Genomic DNA, 20,721 nt, shown 5'->3' with positions numbered 1-20,721 from the left:
GTCGATGCCAACTCCTTAATACCCCATACCATTTCTCTTCTTGCACTACTGAACCCTTAACTTTCCTACCCCTTTTTTTGTGCTACCTACCTATAAACAACTAAACACTTAAAAGCATACACTAATAATAATCTCCTTCCCCAAAGAAACAAAAACGACACTTTTTAACATGTCGAACAATAAAAAGAAATTCTTACTTGCACATAACAACTCCTTTGTTTCACCATGCCAGTCTCACTTGACATGTGCCGACCTTTTTACCCCTACGCCCATTTACTCAAACTAATATAAAGATTCTCTATTCTGCACAATAAATGCAAATAATATTTGGCAACAGATATCGACCAAAGCTTTACGACGATACAAAACATATTTCGGTACATTTTGCATGCAATTGCAACTACATAATTTTCATGCACAGTTGCATAACAACAAACTTGCATACCTGCATTAATATCTTACTTACATTACATGCTTCACAGTTTGCAATTTATAAACATTATCTTTGCATTTGATAAAACTTATATTGCTAATGCCTAAAGCTCAACAAGTGTACAATATTCCAGTAGCAAACAACAATAACGTTTTTGCGCCACTTACTATAATACCACTAACAAAATAATCATCCTCAGGAAATAGGTGTATTTTTATAGCATCCATCTACCTAGCTATACGCTGTTAATGGCATATTATTTAATACACAAAAAAAATACACTAAGTCCCACAGCAAGTATTAAAAACAAGCATTTGCAATGCAATGGGTCTCGCATTTACGCGAGTTTGAGCTATTGACATTGCAAATGACAATGCCTTTTAATTTTGTTTTTTTAACATAAATAAATGGCATTGTCATTTACATTGCCAATTGCTTAAACTTGTGTAAATGCGAGACCTATTGCATTGCAAATGCTTGTTTTTCTTATTTCAACCACACAGACATTTTGAGTCATGGACTGCGAGTGCATTTGGTTCGCTTAAATTTCAAATGTGTTGTTATGTTTAACTTTTATCATTTCCTGGTATATGAGGAATGTAATGTTGTGAGGCCTTTGGCCGAGACCAACTCTTCCCGCCTGGAACCCCGGGCGTGATTAGTTCACTGGCCACCACAAGACGTAACGTGTGTGCCCCATTTGTGTCCCTGTCTGGCACCAGGCCCTCCACCATGTGTGTTTCCCTTTCGCAGGCCAACACTACAGGTGTTGCCTCGAACCTAGTGTTGGGTGTCTGCTGCAGGCTCCAGATCTCCTAAGCTTTCCCCACTAGCACCCAGCTGACCAGCATTCAGGGTTTGAGGAGCAGAACCGGTCTTTGTCCTCCATCGGCATGACCAGCCGAGGTGTACAATATCCAGTGCTCCACAGTAGCGTAGCAAGGGTGCCCTGGGCCCTGGTTCATTCATCCAAGGAACATGGCCCCTTTGACTGCTGTTGCTGTAGTAAAATACTGCATTGTCAGGATTCAGTGGGTGTCACTATACCTGCTGCACCGATGGTAGCAGCGTCCCTGCGCTGGGCTCGTGTCTTGCCGGCGTGACATGCCTGCTCCCCCTGCTTCCGCTAAGAACTGTGGAGCCACAAGTGGAAAAAGAAGGTTGTCACAAATTGACAACTGATTTCCACTAAACCCCCATGCCAATCTCTTCCAATTTTTTTAAATATATTTTTCCTTTATTGAAGATTTATTTTACATGAGAGCATTTGTGCAAGTGTCGTTTTAGAACTTTCTCATTCTAACTACGTTTTATTCAAGACCAGAAAGGTCAGGCTTTTTTTTTTTAATAGTGTTTCATATTACGGTATTTTGGTGCATGTAGAAAAAATACATTTTGCACAGAGTGAAAAAAAAACATTAGCACATCCATTAGGCCTGGCCTAAATGAGCTCATGTATCATGTATGTATACTGACGCTGAGCTCCTGTCAGGCGCATGAATTATCTTCGAGTCATAAAACCTGGAGTTTGACATAAGAGAGATGCAGAGATCAGCAGGCCTCTTCAGTGTGCAGAGCAGCAAAATGGCGCCGACGGAGGCTCTGTTTTGCAGTTCACACCATGCATGATAGAACACAATACTGGAAGGCAACAACGCTAAAATAGGCATGGAACCAGGCCCGCTAAAGAGGCAGGAACGAGACTTGTCTGAATGCAGGAAGCTTCGGTGCAGGGCCCCTATGCCCAAACTAAAGCACTTTACTAGCAGCTTTTCTCATCCTCGGCTGCAAACATGTCTACATGGAAAAACCCATGATCTACTACAAAAGTGGGAGACACCATGAGTCAGACCAATAAGGCTACTTCCCAGCAAAGAACAAACCCACTGCGAAGTGTACAATTCTAGCTGTCTTTTTGTGCCCTGCAGTTACAATTAAGCCCTTATTTACTCATTTTTCAAGCAACAAAGCATCCAAATTTACTGCATTCTGCAAGCAGAACAACTGCGCAGGGAAGTACCTATACAAATTGGCCTGCTGGTGGGGTCACCCCCTGCGCTGGAGTTTTCCCAAGGTTGCGCTTACGTGACCCACAGCTTCTCACGGTGCTGCAGAGGTGGGTGTGTGTTCTGTCTAGCACATGATTTGTACTGGAGGCACAACCTGCCAGTAATATATTCCTCTGTGTACACAAACGTCAACGGTTCCCACACAATATATGTAAGATGTGCACGGCCACACATGCAATATGCTTTATTTTTGATAAATTAATACATTACCATTGTTTACGCCTGCTTCAAGTAGGTGCTGGTTATCTTTTAAGTCAGTTTAGCTTTCCTTAGTACATTGGGCTTTCCGCTATGGGTTTTTGCATTGATCCACCCCAGTCGCACCTCCTTGATGCAAAGCGATGCAAAGCAGTTGCTGCACCGTGGTAAGCTCACCTTTACAGCCCAAAACACCTTTTGTGGTGGATAGTAAATGGCAGCTTCGCTTTGAGCTACTTTACAGCTCTTTGTGTCACGCTCATCCCAGGATGGACTGGGTCTATACTGAGGTGGCATGGTGGGCGAAAAATTATGGATTGGGATTCTGCCCGAGCAATTGCCAGTGGCTGACATCAATTCAATCATTCCATCCAACACCTAGTTGTTGTTGCAGTTGACGCCCTAAGTGTGATCTATATTCACAGACATGGGTCCTGTGCTTACTGTGTCACTGGAATCAAGCTATACCTTGCTGATGAACCCTTATCAGGGTGAATTTGGTCCCAGGTTGCTTGTATTCCGGTTCAGGGAGGATCGGGCTTTGTAGTTAGGGCTGGACTGTTCCCATTGGGGAAGGGTCAAGACTGATTTACATTTGACTGGGTCCAAACTGAGGTGACATGGTGGGTGAAAAACGATGGATTGGAATGTGGTACAAAGCGATTGCTAGTGGCTGAGATTAATTAAAGTATTCTATCCATCACCTTGTTGTTGTTGCAGTTGGCACCCACAAGCAAAGCCATAATAAATTCGACCTTCATGTGCAAAACAGCTATTTTCCACCCGAGATAACGAAAGGCCCTTCTCCTTACCAGTGTCGGATGAGTGAGACTGGTGGTTTATTTGTAAATACTTTCTCTGATTTAAACAATGGGGACTTCTGAGGATTTAAATGCTCACAAATAAGCATGTTTAATGAATCCTGAGTTTTACTACTTTCTTAGCTCTGACACCAGCTAGACCGCATTTCCTTTTCCGTAAAGTTCTCTACAGAATGTTTAGCCAATTTTTAAGAGTTCCGGGCTATAGAGACGTGCGTAAGACAGCATGCATAAAACATGAGTAGGTCAGCATAACAGGAAACCTCCCTGTCTCTGACTAAATGTCTGACATTGATGATTGCTGGTGTACCTTCATTTTGTACTAGCCTATTTTATTTATTTATTTATTTGAAAAGTTTTATAAAGCGCGGACATGATACGGCAGGGTATCAGAGCGCTGTACAACGTCGCCTGCTGGTTAAGCTTGAGCAGGAAAACACAATAGATAACTACGCATAAACAGCAGAAGCATAATAAAGACAAAAGAAAATAGATATTCACACCGTAAACAATAAGCAGATTGCATCGTAGATAGGGGAGGGCAAGGTTGGAAGGTCATTTTCAAATAGTTTGTGAGGTTACAGTACTATTGTCTCATGTAGCTGTTCATGAGCAGCCCTTTGACTTCTTTAGGATTCAGTAGTAATCAGATGTATGGTCAGAATGTCTGACGCTGTCACATCAGACATTCTCTTGTTCGCTGTACCTCTATTCTGTCCTTCCTCATGCTTCGACACCCTGTGCTGGGGTGTTTAAGAGTGCCTGGGGCATTTTTGATCAATCACAGTCACAGTCACAGTCTGTGGGAAGACATTACTCTCTTTTCCCAGGGGCACCTACCTTTATAGAGCACCGTGCAGTCAGTCTGTCTGTGTCGAGCTTTTGGGGACCAGGGCCAGACTGGGAAGCCAAAGCAGCCATGGCACATTTTGTCAGACCAGTCCCTGTACGGTGCATAGCGAGTACAGCGAGCGAGCCTGACCACTACAAAGGGGATTTCTGGGGGTAGGGGTTCTCCCCCCAAAAAAGTTGTGAAAAAGTGATATATTCAGTTGTATTAGCTTTTAAAGCATAGTAAATTATGATCTTACAGTGCACCGGTATGCGACAACCTTTATTGGTGCTCTTCAATGATTCCTTCACTATCACCCTCAAACAGTGCCTCTCATCTTTCCATAGCCCCTCTCTCACATGTATTTTATTTGTTTTATAGCACCTCTCATAACAGTGTAGAGTGTCAGAGCACTTTACATCACACACACATTCAGAGACAATGAGTCACACGTGTAAATCAGTGTATAGAAAATGTTACATAAGGTCTACAAGGTGTAGGGTTCACCCCATCTATACTAATGGATGTTTTTTAAGAGTGCTTGGTCTGGAGAAGCACAAATCCAGGATTCAGAACACTAATATTATGAATTTATTTTTACCCAAACAAACCTTTTCAGCAATACCAGGATAATGAAAGACTGGGAAAAACATAACTTTCTAACCTGTACCATGCAGCTAGCATGTAGCTCTTTGATGGCAGTTCATAGCTCACTGTGCTAGATTACGATTGTAACGTATGAACTTCACAGTAACAAAAGAATCTCTGTGACAAAAACAGTAACCCACTGAGCCATGCACATAAAATGCTGTTTTTTTTATATGCTTGGTACACGTTCTTTGCGGCAGGCATATTAACCCTCTGCGTTACCTTAGATGAATCAAAACTGCCACCAGACAAAACTCCCATCTCTCTCCATCAGGCACATTCATCACAAGAGTCATCTTGACACTTTTATTGCTGCCCGAATACTGATGAATATACAAGAAACTTTGCAGTGCTTTTAAAACAGCTGCGTTGCTACAGACCCTTCCTCACTAATAAAACCGCCCCCCCCCTGTCCAGCCTCCCGGGGAAACGCCAGTCCAGCCGTATTGGTGACGCCCAGCTGAAACTCAAGTTTGCATTAAATTCTTTGTCTTCTCTTCATAGGTGTTCTGTTGTTACAGCAATGGGCCCAACCTGAGGAACCAGTCTATCTGTAAGTAAAATGGCGATGTTGTGCATCTAAGGATGACTAAGTGAACAAAACACCTTGGATTTAGCAGCTATTGAAAAATCACATTCTTAAAGCTAAAAGGTGTGAGAGACTAGAGTGACGGTGCTGTGCTCAGGTCTCAGGTCGATATGATTGCAGGGTGAGTAACAAGGTGCAGTGAGTTTTATGGTTTGGGGCAGCTGTCACCAGACAATTAGGTGAGAATCGCCAGGAGAGGCTTTGGCTCACATGTTAGGGGCCAGGAGTATACAAAAAAATAAATAAAGGGTATGTTTTGAATAGGCATAAGTGGTGTGCTTCCACAAAAAAATGCTTGCCCTCCCTTAGCTGTGATCATTTTGTTTATTTATCCCGCTGACTGATGTTGAACTTGTTGTTTCCCTTGAGTACCAGATTTTATAGGGCTGAATTTGCATGCTTCCACGAAAAAGACTGCCTTGTGTTGCACTTTTTGGTTTGTGGAAAAGTTTATTCTTGATGCAGCTGGACTGAGTTGGTTCTTGGTGGTTAGCCAATGATTATGGCTATAGGCCTGATTTGTTTGTTATGAAATGTTATGACAAAGGCACTAGGCTTGACATATTTACTATGAAAAACATTTGTTAAAGTCAAAAGGCATTTAGGTACAGATTGTTATTACTCTATATCAAAGCCTGCAAATAGGCTTTTTGTTGCGTGGAATCTCACAGATTACTACATTAGGCAAGGATTTTGACATTGTCCACCAACTCTGACAAACGGAGAGGGTTTTTACTGTGATTATTCTATTTAGGCCTTACTGAGTGGGGTTGTATATTGTTCTTCAATCTGCATTTTTCTACTTATTGGGAATTTTAAGATTGTTTGCATGATGGTTGTGAGTTTATGTGCACTTGAAAAGGACTGTGCTGAGTAAAGTGTAAAGCAAGTTCAAAGGGCAAAGGCTTCACCAGTTCAATCGGAAATCCTGCCAAAATTCATTGGATTGATCTGTTCATTGGGAAATGTTATGACAAAGCAAGAGGCCTCATGTAATTATTGTCAAAAGCATGCAATACAGGCAGTAGGCTTTTAAAGATGTAAAGTTATTACACTGCTAATGCCTGTAGGCAGTTACGTTGTTACATGAAACTTCAAAGATTACTTTAGTAGGCAGGGTTTTGGTGATTCATCCAAACTAACTGTGGGGGTAGACAAAATGCACGACAATAATCCTTGTTAGGCTCTCTTAGGATAAATAATAGTTTGCTTCACCAACTTGAATTTTGTCCACATTTGTACTTTTATGACTGTATGCTGGATGGCTGCCTTGTGGAAAGCTTATGCTCAGCACAATGGGCTTAAGTTGGCTATGATGACAAGTCAGTGATAACAGCTAGATGCCTGATTGTTTATTATGAAAAGTTACCATAAAGGCAGTAGACCTAGCATATTGATTGTGAAAAGTATATGTTGAGGTCAATGGGCATTTACAGGGGTGTTGTTATGACTCTGAATTAAAATCTACAAGTTTTATTTTATAGAAAGTCTCAGAGATTACCTTAGTAGGCAAGGGTTTTCGTGTTGGTTACCACTCTGGCAAACCTTCAGTATAGAAGATTTTCACTGTGAGGATGCTTGTTAAACCCTATTAGGAGAGGTACTATTTTGCTTTACTGTCTGTAATTTTGTATACATTTGCGATTTTATGACTGTATGCCTGATGGTTCCTTATGGGAAAACTCAGTACAGCTGGCCAGAGCTGGTTATGGCGACTAGCCAGTAATGACAAAATACCTGGAAAATGTATCCAGGTTAATCAAGTGCACTATGAAAATGTCACCAGAATGGTGTACAAAAAGTGATCACAAAGATAAGCATAAAAAGTACTCGTTATTTGATCAACTGTAACAAAAGTCATCAAAAAATGTATCAACATTTCAAAATGTCCATGAAATTCAAAGAATTTTCCAGAAACAGAAATGCATCAAGGTCGATTTTAATTCAGAATCCTCATGAATGAAATCCCACGATGCACGAAAGAAATAGCTTGTATACAGCATACAAAAGTAAAGATTTTCACAAATCCCAATGCATTTCGGGCTAATAACAGCCCTTCTTCAGGGGTATCTGAAACAAGTAAATATACAAATATAAACATTCATAGCTATCAACTAATTATGATGAATGATGTGAAGATTGACACATAGGCTCAAACAGTCAGACAAAAGGAACTGCATAGAGTGACTAAACCGCACTGCTTTAACTAAACCATGCTCAATGGAGGTGGATGAAAAATGAAATGAAATAAGAATACTATGTGCGACCTTCGTGAGAAAAACACCAGTATCAAAATCCAGAAAAAACAAACGAGAAAGAAAGAAGTACCCAGTATTATCAACAAGTGGTGCTCAATGAAACAGATGTGCCTGGGAACTGCAAACAAAAGTGAATGCAACCGTGATGCCAAAAGATACCACCACTAAGAAGCTCAGGGCCCAAAAGAAAAAATGAAGGAAGAGCAAGCGATGTTAAATGAACCACACGTACCTATCGACAAAATCGTGCAAACATATTGCCTGAAAACCACAGCCAATCGGCTCAGAACAGATGCTGCCGAAATAATCAAGTAACAAAATCAGTGGAAAAGTAATACCTTGTGAGTGAACAAACGCAACTAAGCAAAAGCAAACCAGCTTACCAACACCTCAAGGAAAAACGATGCCAGTGAACGTCTTACAAAACAACAAATGGATACCTAAAAGTGAAAAGAGACCGCTGTGTAATTGCAAAAAGATATGACCAGAAAACAGCAAATAACGGAATTGAAAAAACAAATACCTTTCAAGTTCTGTAAACGAAGCCTTTCATAGTTGCTCTTATCTAACGACACAAGATACGCGTGCAGACTGACGCAAAAGCGTGCCAGCAAAATACCCCTGACACGACGACTAGAGCAACAGACTATTAGGTTCTGTGTAGGAAGCCTCCCAAAGAGACCGTGTTCAAACGGTATGAGGTGCGTAAACAAACTGATGCCGAAACGCGCCAAAAAGTACACGTACCGCGATGACTGGGGCTATAAACATCGAAATAGGACTAAAGTGGGAAAAAACAGAATCAACAGAAACAAGCCATAAATGGAATCAAACCCAGAAAACCAGTAAAGATCAAAAGTAAGAAGTTCGAAAATGCAAACAAAAAATTAATTCATAATTAAAATAAAATAAAATGAAATGAAATAAATCGTGCACTCCCATAGATAGAAATGGTCAGGAAATGAACCGGGCAGATTACACAACCCACAACTACTACAGTCTAAACAAACAACCCTACAAAATCAAAAAATAAAACAGAAGGACACAAGACAGCTAATGGAGAGATATTCGAACCATGCAGGGAACAAAGCGGAGTCAAACAAACGAATAAACAACGATAACAGAAAATAAAAAATGCTAAAAAATAATGAAGTGAATGATGTAAAAAGCAAAAAGGGAAAAGAAAGAAACTAAGAGAGAAAAAAATAGAGAAAAAAAGGAAAATGAGAAAATACTAATAGGCAGTTTAAATCAAGGACACCCTCATGAGCATGGTGAAGGAAAAAGCAGATGCCTACCAAACAAGGCTAATACAAACAGAATGACTGACTAAACAATGACAACAATTACAAGAAGCAAGATAGTTCAAATTTGTCATTAAGACCGTTGGGGGACAAGGTTTGCATGAACCAGATCGAAAATGATTCACGTTGGGATTATAGTTTAGATGTATCTCCATCCATACGATTCTCTAAAATTTCAAGCACCCCAAATCTAAGTTGTGGAATAGAATGTTGTGCAGTTTGCCAATGTAAGGCTAAAGGTGAATTCACTGATTTCGTCCTAATTCTGCTTTTCATTTTCATACAACTTTGTTGATATTCATTTATTATTGAGAACTGTTTTGGATTAGTTTACTGAGTGCATGCGTGCTGCGCTTCTTTCTTTGTTTCTTTGTTGACTAGCCAGTAATGACATCTATAAGCTTTATTGGTGGGCAGAGAAATGTTATGCTTGATGCCATAGACCATTCCTGTTTATTATGAAAAATTGTTACAAAGGCAGTAAGCTTGACCAATCATTTGGTAAAAGCACATGGTAAAGTCAGTTGGAATATAACAGTGGATTGTTGTTGCATTGTGTTACAGGCCGTACATAGAAAAGTATTTGGTTATGTGTAATCTGAGAGATTACCATCATAGGCTAGGGTAATATGTTTATCCATAGTGATAAACCCTGAGAGTAGAATTTCACTGGGATGGTTTTTGTGAGGCCCCATTGAAAGGAGCTGTACATTTTTTTTGCCTACTGTAATCTAGTAAATGTATGCCTGATGGTTGCCAGCTTCTGCGTACATCCGTAGCTCTGAGTTGAATATGGTGTCAAGCCTTTGGTAGAGGGTAGAGCCTTTCTTAGTGCATTGGAAAAAGTTATGTTAGACTCCTTAGGCGTGATGTGTTTATAATGATCCAGTGCACATTCTTATACTTCAATACTCTAGTGTTGTCATCCATCAGATTGTGCCACTGGTAATATAGACTTTGATTGATGGTTGGAAATGTATGAAAGGAGCTAGCATCCTCTTCAGTAGTGCAATTTATCTTCAACCAAGCAATCTATTTCTGCTGCACCTTCCCCTTCAGAAAATTAACCACTTGTTTGTACTTCTGCATCACCAAGGGAGATGGTGCCTTTGTCTGAGCTCCTCTCTGGGATTCTGCATTCGGCCACTGTACCACCACCTTGCATTTTACCCACAAGTCACTAGGTATCACAATGTCGAAAAAGATATTCAAACCCCCCACAACACCTTCATAATCTTAACAAACCTCTCCACCTGAGTGTATCACAAGTTGTGACTCTCTCTCAATTTTAGGAACCTATTTCCAAATGTGGTAAGATTATCATGGCACATATTCCCCTCCATGCACTTGCCATAAAGGGAAGGCACTTGCATCAGTGTCATTCTGTGGAGTCACAGTCTTTGTCCCACCTAGTATCCTCATTCATTTTCCTCATCTATTTTTTCCTAATCCAACTGTCCATTAGTTTATCCAAATTACTCCAATCTTGTAAATTAACAACTAATTCGTTAATGTGTATCTTGAAACACAGAAGTCCTTAAATTGGCAATCATATTTTCATCTACATGTGCTCTAAAGCTCTTCTGTAAGGCCTGGCTCTTCCATAGATCAATATTGTATTCATTTGCTAATTCTGACAAGCTTTGGTGTGCTTTCAGGGCAATTCCATTAAAGAACAGGAACTCATTTTTATTGTACCCATCTAGATACCTTGTATACAGATGTCCTTTAATAAGTTCGTCCAGTTCCACAACCAATCTAGGGACAGCTAAGGGTCTCAAAGTCATCTGAGTAATTGGACTGTCATCAACCGCCTCTGTTTCTCCACTTCCCAGGGAAGTTCCTCCTGTTCCGGGCAGTGTGCCTAGGTCCAAGAGCACAGTAGCACCCTGAGCAATAAGGGTTGAAAACAATAAAGAAGGGTCTGAGGCAAAAGCTCCTACTAATGCGTTGGCGTTCCATAGAATTATTTATGAATTTTGAGTTGTGGTAACGGTATTGGTAATGGAGACTCCAGCTGTTGCACCTGAAACTACAGGAATCAGAGCTATTGCAGTCGGAGTAGTTGCAATGGGGATAGTTGCAGTCTGGACCATAATGATAGGGGTTGTCACTACTGAAGTTGGCATGGCTGGGGCTGTTGCAATTAGGACTGTCACAACAGAGGCCATCTGTATTGGTGCAGTGAGAACTGGGGCTGTCGGAGCTAGCCCTCCTACCTGGGACTGAACAAGACTATTGGAGATAGTTGTTTAATTACTTCTACCAGAGGGATCTTCACCAGAAGGTTAAACTGCATTGTATGGGGGTGGTTGGGAGGGCAACAAGTCCTCCAGAAAATCGTCACTATAGTCACTATCAGTACTAGATTCAAACTGGGCACCTGTGTCCTCCTCTCCCTGTGCTTTCTTTTTCTTTGAGTTGTCATTTTCTAGCGGCAAGTACATTTGAACACTCTTGACCACTTCTATTCTCCTCATCTACTGTTCAGCAGCCCTTTTTGCATCCAGCCAACTACAGACTTTCCTTTTAGCTCTAGGTTTGATACTTCTCCTTATCTTTGGCGTGTGCAGCATGCTCCCAAGTGTTCAAAGCCTCATACTGCACTGGTCTAGGTGGAGGCCTCATGTAGTCTAACACTCGTCTCAAAATCTCAATTATATGAAAATTAAAGATACCATAGCGGGAAAATGGCAAAGCCCCTTCTTTCTCAGTGATCCTGTTCCACTTGGTTAAGCCAAAAGCCCGACATTGATGGCCGCATATTGACATAGTCTACATTCCAGAGCAGATTCCTTGCCCTCATGAATGGGGACCCTAACATCACCACCACACAAAATCTCTCAATACCCTAAAACGTTTAATTTTGCAGTAGTTTACGACAGCCAGGAGCAAACAATCTCAATTTTGAACAACCAGTAGTTCTCAGTAAATCACAATGCAGTACGCAGTACTTTCAGTGTCCAATCTCAGAGCGACATCTTTATGCAAGCCTTTCTTATTGCGGCACCTGATGACACAATGACCAACCGACCAACACCAGCGGGGTACATAATGACGTTGTTGCAGTACTTTGCAGCGGTTCACCCTCCTTTACACTTTCGTTGTGTAAGCAGAATTTTACAAAAATGCCAAAGAAAGCAGAAATAACAAATGACTCTTCTCTGTTCCACTAGAGAAATCCAACACTCATTCAAGGGGATAAACAGAGAATAACACTTTCCAATGTTATCACACAAACAAGTGAGATCTCGACCAGTGGGAAATCACCCTGACTAGTGCAGTTTCTCCTCTGCGCAATACCATCTACTAACGCCAATCACTATTAGTGCACTCACAGTCGATTATAGTTCCCTGTCTTAATTATGCAACCCATGGTACCTCTCATGAATCAACAACACAAAACTCCAACAGGTAAGTTTACCAATAATACACTTGTTATCTTTCACAGGATCTTGGGCTGCCACAAGTCCGATAACGGCTTCAATTTCTGAACAGCAAACACATACGCTTTTACATAAATGAGCAGTATACATAAAGAAACACATTAGCTTTTCTGTCCAGCTTCTCAGCTTTCTCAGACTAAAAGTAGACGCCACACTGCAAGTCAACACAGACACCGCAAGCTTGACACACAATTTTCGATGCAGATCCCTGCTTAAACTCACTGCTCAGACCCCAAAATCGCAGAAACATTCAATACTCCGCATTGGGTAATGGACTTTAGGGACATCGGCTAGACTTAAACAAGTTCAAGATCTTTTTCTGGAATATTTCTAGCTTCCTACAATCCAAAGACAAAGCATCCTCTCTCTTTACTGTAAACAGCGGGTGTAAGTATATGATCCTAATACCATTTCTTCTGTTGGCTCGTCCTTTTGAAAGGATTATTTCTTAGACACCAGGGGGAAGCATTTGGTGATAGTAATTTTATCCTTTGTGTGTGGGTTTTTTGTTGTTGGATGTCACTTTGGAGGTATTTGGGTTCTTTTATAGAATTGGGGGGATTTGGACAAGTGTTTTTCCGCCCTCCTTGTTTTTACTTGAGCATCATTTTTGTTTCTAATTGTGCTCTGAAGAAGGTGTGTGGCTAACTGGCCATTTTACACCAAAACGCACGTTGGCACCTGCGCTACCGCCCCTGGGACACGATAAAGGAATATGATGCATCCAGATGAGACTGATGATTATCAAGTATATAAAGTATAAATAACTAATCCATCCATTGTATGAAAATATGTTCTATAGAGACCTGTAAATGTTTGTCAGGCTAATAGTCTTTTGGAAATGTATAAGGACTTATACATCTATATGGCAACATTCTTATGAGGTTATTTATTTGTTTTATTTGTATCTGTGCTGGATATGTGTCACTGGGGTATGGCACAAGACGGTCTTAATGTGTTACCAGGAGATGTGTCAGTATCAGTGGTATGTATGAAGTTTGTGAGTAGGTTGGGGTTTTGTAGCATGTGAGGATGAGATAGTTACCTTTTTCAACACATTACGTCTTAAAATATGGACTGTGAACATGAATGTGAAATTAAAGAGAAAAGTTTGATTCATTTCATATGAAAAAAGATTTTGACCGATTAGCTTCTATATTTGACTCTTTATTTAGAGCATTGTATTGGAGGTTGGTTGTTTTCTTCCTTTAAGCAGAAGATCCTCTGCTACCAATTGATCCAGCGCACTACTGTGTATCACAGCTTTCTAGTGTAGTCATCTATCAGATTGTGCCACTGCTTATATTGACCTTTGAATGTTGACTAGAAATATGTGAAAAGAGCTAGCTTCAGCACAAAATTTCCATTACAGCTAAACCAAATGCCTCTGCAAAAACGACAGAGAGGATGGTGTTAAAGCCATGAGGATTTTAACAATTTAGTCAAAGTTACAAATCAATCAGTAAATTATATATATAAATATAAATTATATATATAAAATAAATTATATATATATTATCTACTGGCGGTGGGCGCCAGTAGATAGTTATAGTTAGGACCGTGTTTCCATAGGAAATCCGCAACATTCTATTTGGAATAACTTTGGCGCCGGTTGACGAATCCTCGCAAAATTTTCAAAATAGGTGGGGCGCTCCGCTCCGCTCCGCTCCTACCCTGAAAGTCTCGGGGTGATTCGTCAAGCGGGGGCCGAGAAAAAAGGGTGGTCCCAAAACACGTTTTCCCCATGCATTTTTCCATAGGGACCTTTAGTCCAAGGTACAGCCCGAACGGCTGAACAGAATTACTTGAAATTTGGCAGAGAGATAGTCCACAGGTCAGGGAAGTGCCTTTTGCAGGTCTGGTGTCAATCTGTTCAGTAGTTCCTGAGAAAATCAAAAGTAAAATCATATATATATGTGGGTGGAGCCTAACCACACATCTCATCCTGAGATCTGATTGGCTGTTAGCACTTCATCCAAGAAGTGTTGGCAGCCATCTTGGGACCAATATACATGATAGCACCTCATTAAAAATCATTGCAGTTAATAGAAGGTTTTAAGATTTTAGTTACATTATAAATCATTTGTTGATGGTACCATACTCATTTTAGGAATTGTGGTATGTTCTAAGGTGATTTCACCATGTGAAAAAGCCTTCTGCTGGGATATCATGATTGAGAGAAAAATATTTTCTCATGCTTTTCCCACAGAGGTTTGGAAGGTGATCTATAAACTAAACTGAGAGCATTATGAATCCACTTTTCAGATTTTTTAAAAAGCCTATGTCCAGACTGCTTTTTCAGTCCACCACCATGTGTAACCTGGGTGACTGCCTACATACCAGCAAGGGCAACCAGCCTTAGTGATGCTGAATGTATTTGCATTACAGACTGAAACCTCAAACCCCACTCGCTTGTAAATACTGTGCATGATTCCACATGGAAAGCAGCTGGGTGTGTGCTAAGAGTCTGCTTCTGCACCAAAAAATGGCTCCCCCTTTTTCCTACTAATGCAACTGTGAAATCACCAGAGCAAAACACAATAAATCTCTGCCTGTAATTCCTATATGCACACAGAGTCATGTTTTCACATTAGTCACAAAACGAAATTTCTTTGCCAATTTGAAAGCACACTTACTGCTCTTTTTTTTTGGCAAGTGATAATCACTTTTACAGACTGACACATTATGAATCCACTTTTCAGATTCTTAAAAAAGCACATGTCCAGACTGCTTTTTCAGACCACCACCATGTGTATCCTGGGTGACTGCCTACATACCAGCAAGGGCAACCAGCCTTAGTGATGCTGAATGTATTTGCATTACAGACTGAAACCTCAAACCCCACTCGCTTGTAAATACTGTGCATGATTCCACATGGAAAGCAGCTGGGTGTGTGCTAAGAGTCTGCTTCTGCACCAAAAAATGGCTCCCCCTTTTTCCTACTAATGCAACTGTGAAATCACCAGAGCAAAACGCAATAAATCTCTGCCTGTAATTCCTATTTGCACACAGAGTCATGTTTTCACATTAGTCACAAAACGAAATTTCTTTGCCAATTTGAAAGCACACTTACTGCTCTTTTTTTTTGGCAAGTGATAATCACTTTTACAGACTGACACATTATGAATCCACTTTTCAGATTTTTAAAAAAGCCCATGTCCAGACTGCTTTTTCAGACCACCACCATGTGTATCCTGGGTGACTGCCTACATACCAGCAAGGGCAACCAGCCTTAGTGATGCTGAATGTATTTGCATTACAGACTGAAACCTCAAACCCCACTCGCTTGTAAATACTGTGCATGATTATACATGGAAAGCAGCTGGGTGTGTGCTAAGAGTCTGCTTCTGCACCAAAAAATTGCTCCCCCTTTTTCCTACTAATGCAACTGTGAAATCACCAGAGCAAAACGCAATAAATCTCTGCCTGTAATTCCTATTTGCACACAGAGTCATGTTTTCACATTAGTCACAAAACGAAATTTCTTTGCCAATTTGAAAGCACACTTACTGCTCTTTTTTTTTGGCAAGTGATAATCACTTTTACAGACTGACACATTATGAATCCACTTTTCAGATTTTTTAAAAAGCACATGTCCAGACTGCTTTTTCAGACCACCACCATGTGTATCCTGGGTGACTGCCTACATACCAGCAAGGGCAACCAGCCTTAATGATGCTGAATGTATTTGCATTACAGACTGAAACCTCAAACCCCACTCGCTTGTAAATACTGTGCATGATTCCACATGGAAAGCAGCTGGGTGTGTGCTAAGAGTCTGCTTCTGCACCAAAAAATGGCTCCCCCTTTTTCCTACTAATGCAACTGTGAAATCACCAGAGCAAAACGCAATAAATCTCTGCCTGTAATTCCTATTTGCACACAGAGTCATGTTTTCACATTAGTCACAAAACGAAATTTCTTTGCCAATTTGAAAGCACACTTACTGCTCTTTTTTTTTGGCAAGTGATAATCACTTTTACAGACTGACACATTATGAATCCACTTTTCAGATTTTTTAAAAAGCCCATGTCCAGACTGCTTTTTCAGACCACCACCATGTGTATCCTGGGTGACTGCCTACATACCAGCAAGGGCAACCAGCCTTAGTGATGCTGAATGTATTTGCATTACAGACTGAAACCTCAAACCCCACTCGCTTGTAAATACTGTGCATGATTATACATGGAAAGCAGCTGGGTGTGTGCTAAGAGTCTGCTTCTGCACCAAAAAATGGCTCCCCCTTTTTCCTACTATTGCAACTGTGAAATCACCAGAGCAAAACGCAATAAATCTCTGCCTGTAATTCCTATTTGCACACAGAGTCATGTTTTCACATTAGTCACAAAACAAAATTTCTTTGCCAATTTGAAAGCACACTTACTGCTCTTTTTTTTGGCAAGTGATAATCACTTTTACAGACTGACACATTATGAATCCACTTTTCAGATTTTTTAAAAAGCCCATGTCCAGACTGCTTTTTCAGACCACCACCATGTGTATCCTGGGTGACTGCCTATATACCAGCAAGGGCAACCAGCCTTAGTGATGCTGAATGTATTTGCATTACAGACTGAAACCTCAAACCCCACTCGCTTGTAAATACTGTGCATGATTATACATGGAAAGCAGCTGGGTGTGTGCTAAGAGTCTGCTTCTGCACCAAAAAATGGCTCCCCCTTTTTCCTACTAATGCAACTGTGAAATCACCAGAGCAAAACGCAATAAATCTCTGCCTGTAATTCCTATTTGCACACAGAGTCATGTTTTCACATTAGTCACAAAACGAAATTTCTTTCCCAATTTGAAAGCACACTTACTGCTCTTTTTTTTTGGCAAGTGATAATCACTTTTACAGACTGACACATTATGAATCCACTTTTCAGATTTTTTAAAAAGCCCATGTCCAGACTGCTTTTTCAGACCACCACCATGTGTAACCTGGGTGACTGCCTACATACCAGCAAGGGCAACCAGCCTTAGTGATGCTGAATGTATTTGCATTACAGACTGAAACCTCAAACCCCACTCGCTTGTAAATACTGTGCATGATTCTACATGGAAAGCAGCTGGGTGTGTGCTAAGAGTCTGCTTCTGCACCAAAAAATCGCTCCCCCTTTTTCCTACTAATGCAAATATAAAATTACCAGAGTTGTACACAATAAATCTCTGCCTATATTTCCCAACATGTGTAACCTGGGTGACTGCCTACATTCCAGCAAGGGCAACCAGCCTTAGTGATGCTGAATGTATTTGCATTACTGAGTCCAACCTCAAACCCTTAAACTATTCTTTTTTTATACCAATACACCTTAATTTATCGTGAAAACATAGTCCATATTATTTTACATGTTCCTCACATTTAAATTTCTCCCAAAACAGAAAATAATAAACACAACTTCAACAAAAAGAATTACATTTCTATTATTCATTTCTTAATTTACCATATACATCTCCTCTCAAACTCTAAACTCACCTTTAAAATTAGTTAGTTGTGAAAGAAATGTGGCACTCAAACAGCAGATTATCAGAGCCAGGATCTCTGTTCTCTACACCTCTCTCCTCTCAGCAGAACCAGATAATGGCAAAGTTTCCCTCTATTTTTCCACACATATACATGTAAGTTTCAAATCTCAGTGCTTCCCCCTTTTTTTCAAATGTAATCACACATTTCTATTGGTTGAAAACCAACCCTTTCCCAAAAGTACCCTTCCCCCAACTTGACTTCTGCCTAGTACCCTTCCCCCAACTTGACTTCTGCCTGCTACCATAGCAACAGCTCATGGAACACTGCTGTGTAGAGTTAGGTCAGAAGTTTGCCAAACAATGTTTCAATTCCACAGAGCAAGAGTGCTTGACTTTTCAAACCTAACAGCAAATCCATAGTACTGTTCTTTGGTAACACATTTTTCTGTACCAATACAAAACATGCTTCTATAAATTTACACACACAGCCTAGTTTTTAGTGTAGAATGGTATGAAACAGCCAATCAGTTCTTTTTTTTTTATAAAAAAATATGTATGCCTCCATTTCCAAACTGTCTTTCATTTCTTTTTACCATTCTACTGAATTACACCTCCTGAGTGCATCCAGATCTCCTTTGAAGATGTTCACAGTGTGGATTGTAGGACACAGCTATGTCTTCTGGAGTGAAAAGTTTGCAGAGAAAACAGGTATGGTGAGAGACCTTGCTTTGCCAAATGTAGACATTAAATGGATTGGTCAGAGAGGGTTAAAGTGGCACCAATTGATGCCATTGGTGAAATCCTTCATGCAAATCCAACACCCTGACCTCATAATAGTGCACTGTGGTGGCAATGACCTAGGCACTTTGACTGGGGTAGGTCTGGAAATGCTTATGAAGGACACCTTTGCACAACTGTTTTCACTTTTCCCTAAAACTGCCTTTGTGTTTTCCAACATATGCCAAAGGCAAAAATGGAACTGGTCCAATCATTTCTGTCCGCAGATTGACAAAGCAAGAAAGCACGTCAACAAATCTGTTTCTGCTTTCCTCCGTGACTATGGTATGGGTTCCATTTACCACAACAACTTGCGTTACGACATGCAAGACATTTATAGAGGAGATGGTGTGCACTTCAATGATGAAGGGAACAGAGTCTTCCTCTTGAACCTTAGACTCTGCATCGGTACTTACTTGTAGGTACCACTAAAAAATAACTTCATAAACACAACGGCTCTTTTTAGAGCCCCCTAATATCTAAACTCTTAAATCTGCATTTCATTTCTTTTATTTTTTTTTTCTGTTACCGTACGCTTACAGTACGCGTACCCCGTGATTTTTTTTTAAATCAATAAATGTTTTCTTTGTACTTTTCTGTCCTTCTTTGACCCCCTCACAAATGTAAGGGGGTCTGTAACTCTCCTCCTTGCCCCCTTTTCTTGTTATCACTCATTTTTTTCTGAGTGAAACACACGAAATGGCGGCCGCCGCTTCCTGGTTTCGGCCGATTCGAATGTTTACTAATATCTAAGAGCCAATCAGAATCGCGCTCGCGCACGCCACCGTACGCGTACGGTAAGCATACCGTAAGCGTACCGTAAGCTGGCTCAGATATATATATTGATTTAAAGGCTATTTTCTCAGAATCTACTGAACAGATTTACACCAAACCTACAAAATGCACTTCCTTGACCTGAGGACTACCTCTCTGCCAAATTTCTAGTAATTCTGTTCAGCCGTTCGGGCTGTAGCCCTGTCTAAAGGTCCTATGGAAAAATGCATGGGAAAAACGCGTTTTGGGACCCCCCTTTTATCTCAGCCCCCGCTTGACGAATCCCCCCGAGACTTTCAGGGTAGGAGCGGAGCGTAGCGCCCCACCTATTTTGAGAAATTCGCGAGGATTCGTCGACCGGCGCCAAAGTTATTCAAAATAGAATGTTGCGGATTTCCTATGGAAACGTGGTCCTAACTATAACTACCTACTGGCGACCGCCAGTAGGTAATGTATATATATATGTATATATATACACACACACACATATAAATATATATATATATATATATATTAGTCAACAAATGCCCGAAAGCTTGGCAGGCACTCAGCAGGGAGCCGACCATGCGGACTTCATTTCTGGCTCTCCTCGGCATCGCAGTAAATTGTCTCATCGCCTGACGCGTTTCGATGTTTACCACATCTTACTCATAGGCTTGCTTGGAAACGCATACCAGAAGAAGCTCTGTTTTATTTTCATTCTCTGCATGCCTGATTGGTTCATTTCCCTAAGTGGGCTTTGCTTCATGCATAAGTCATTACAAAGCATGCTGGGGCATGTGGTCCCTAGTTGAGCATTTTATCTTCCCTTAGTGGGTTTCCATTATTGTTTCATTTAAAAACTATTTTCTTTTCCTTTGTAGGATCCGCGGTGTTACAGGAGAGTCACTTTTGTTTCGGGCTACCTGCGCTGTACGGCTTCAGGAAAGGTTCCGGCCGCAGCCCCTCTTGTGCTTCAACGAGGTGGTGCTCCTACCCACGGCAGGGCCGCCGTGTCAAAAGATCAGTCAACAAATGCCCGAAAGCTTTGCAGGCACTCGGCGGGAAGCTGACCATGTGGACTTCATTTCTGGCTCTCCTCGGCATCACGGTAAATTGTCCCATCC

The 20,721-nt window shown here is 40.8% G+C and overlaps 1 long non-coding RNA gene across 1 annotated transcript in view; it reads right to left on the bottom strand.

Annotated features, from left to right (window-relative positions):
• Positions 1-20,721, bottom strand: part of LOC146797734 (uncharacterized) — a 172,685-nt gene extending 151,964 nt beyond the window's left edge. Inside the window, exon 1 of the long non-coding RNA XR_014968520.1 lies at positions 20,521-20,721. This is a non-coding gene — a long non-coding RNA (uncharacterized LOC146797734). The remainder of the gene's footprint in view (positions 1-20,520) is intronic.

Source organism: Triturus cristatus, chromosome 9 (genome assembly GCF_964204655.1).
Source record: "Triturus cristatus chromosome 9, aTriCri1.1, whole genome shotgun sequence".
NCBI lineage: Eukaryota > Metazoa > Chordata > Amphibia > Caudata > Salamandridae > Triturus > Triturus cristatus.
This window is presented reverse-complemented; position numbering and strand designations above follow the sequence as displayed.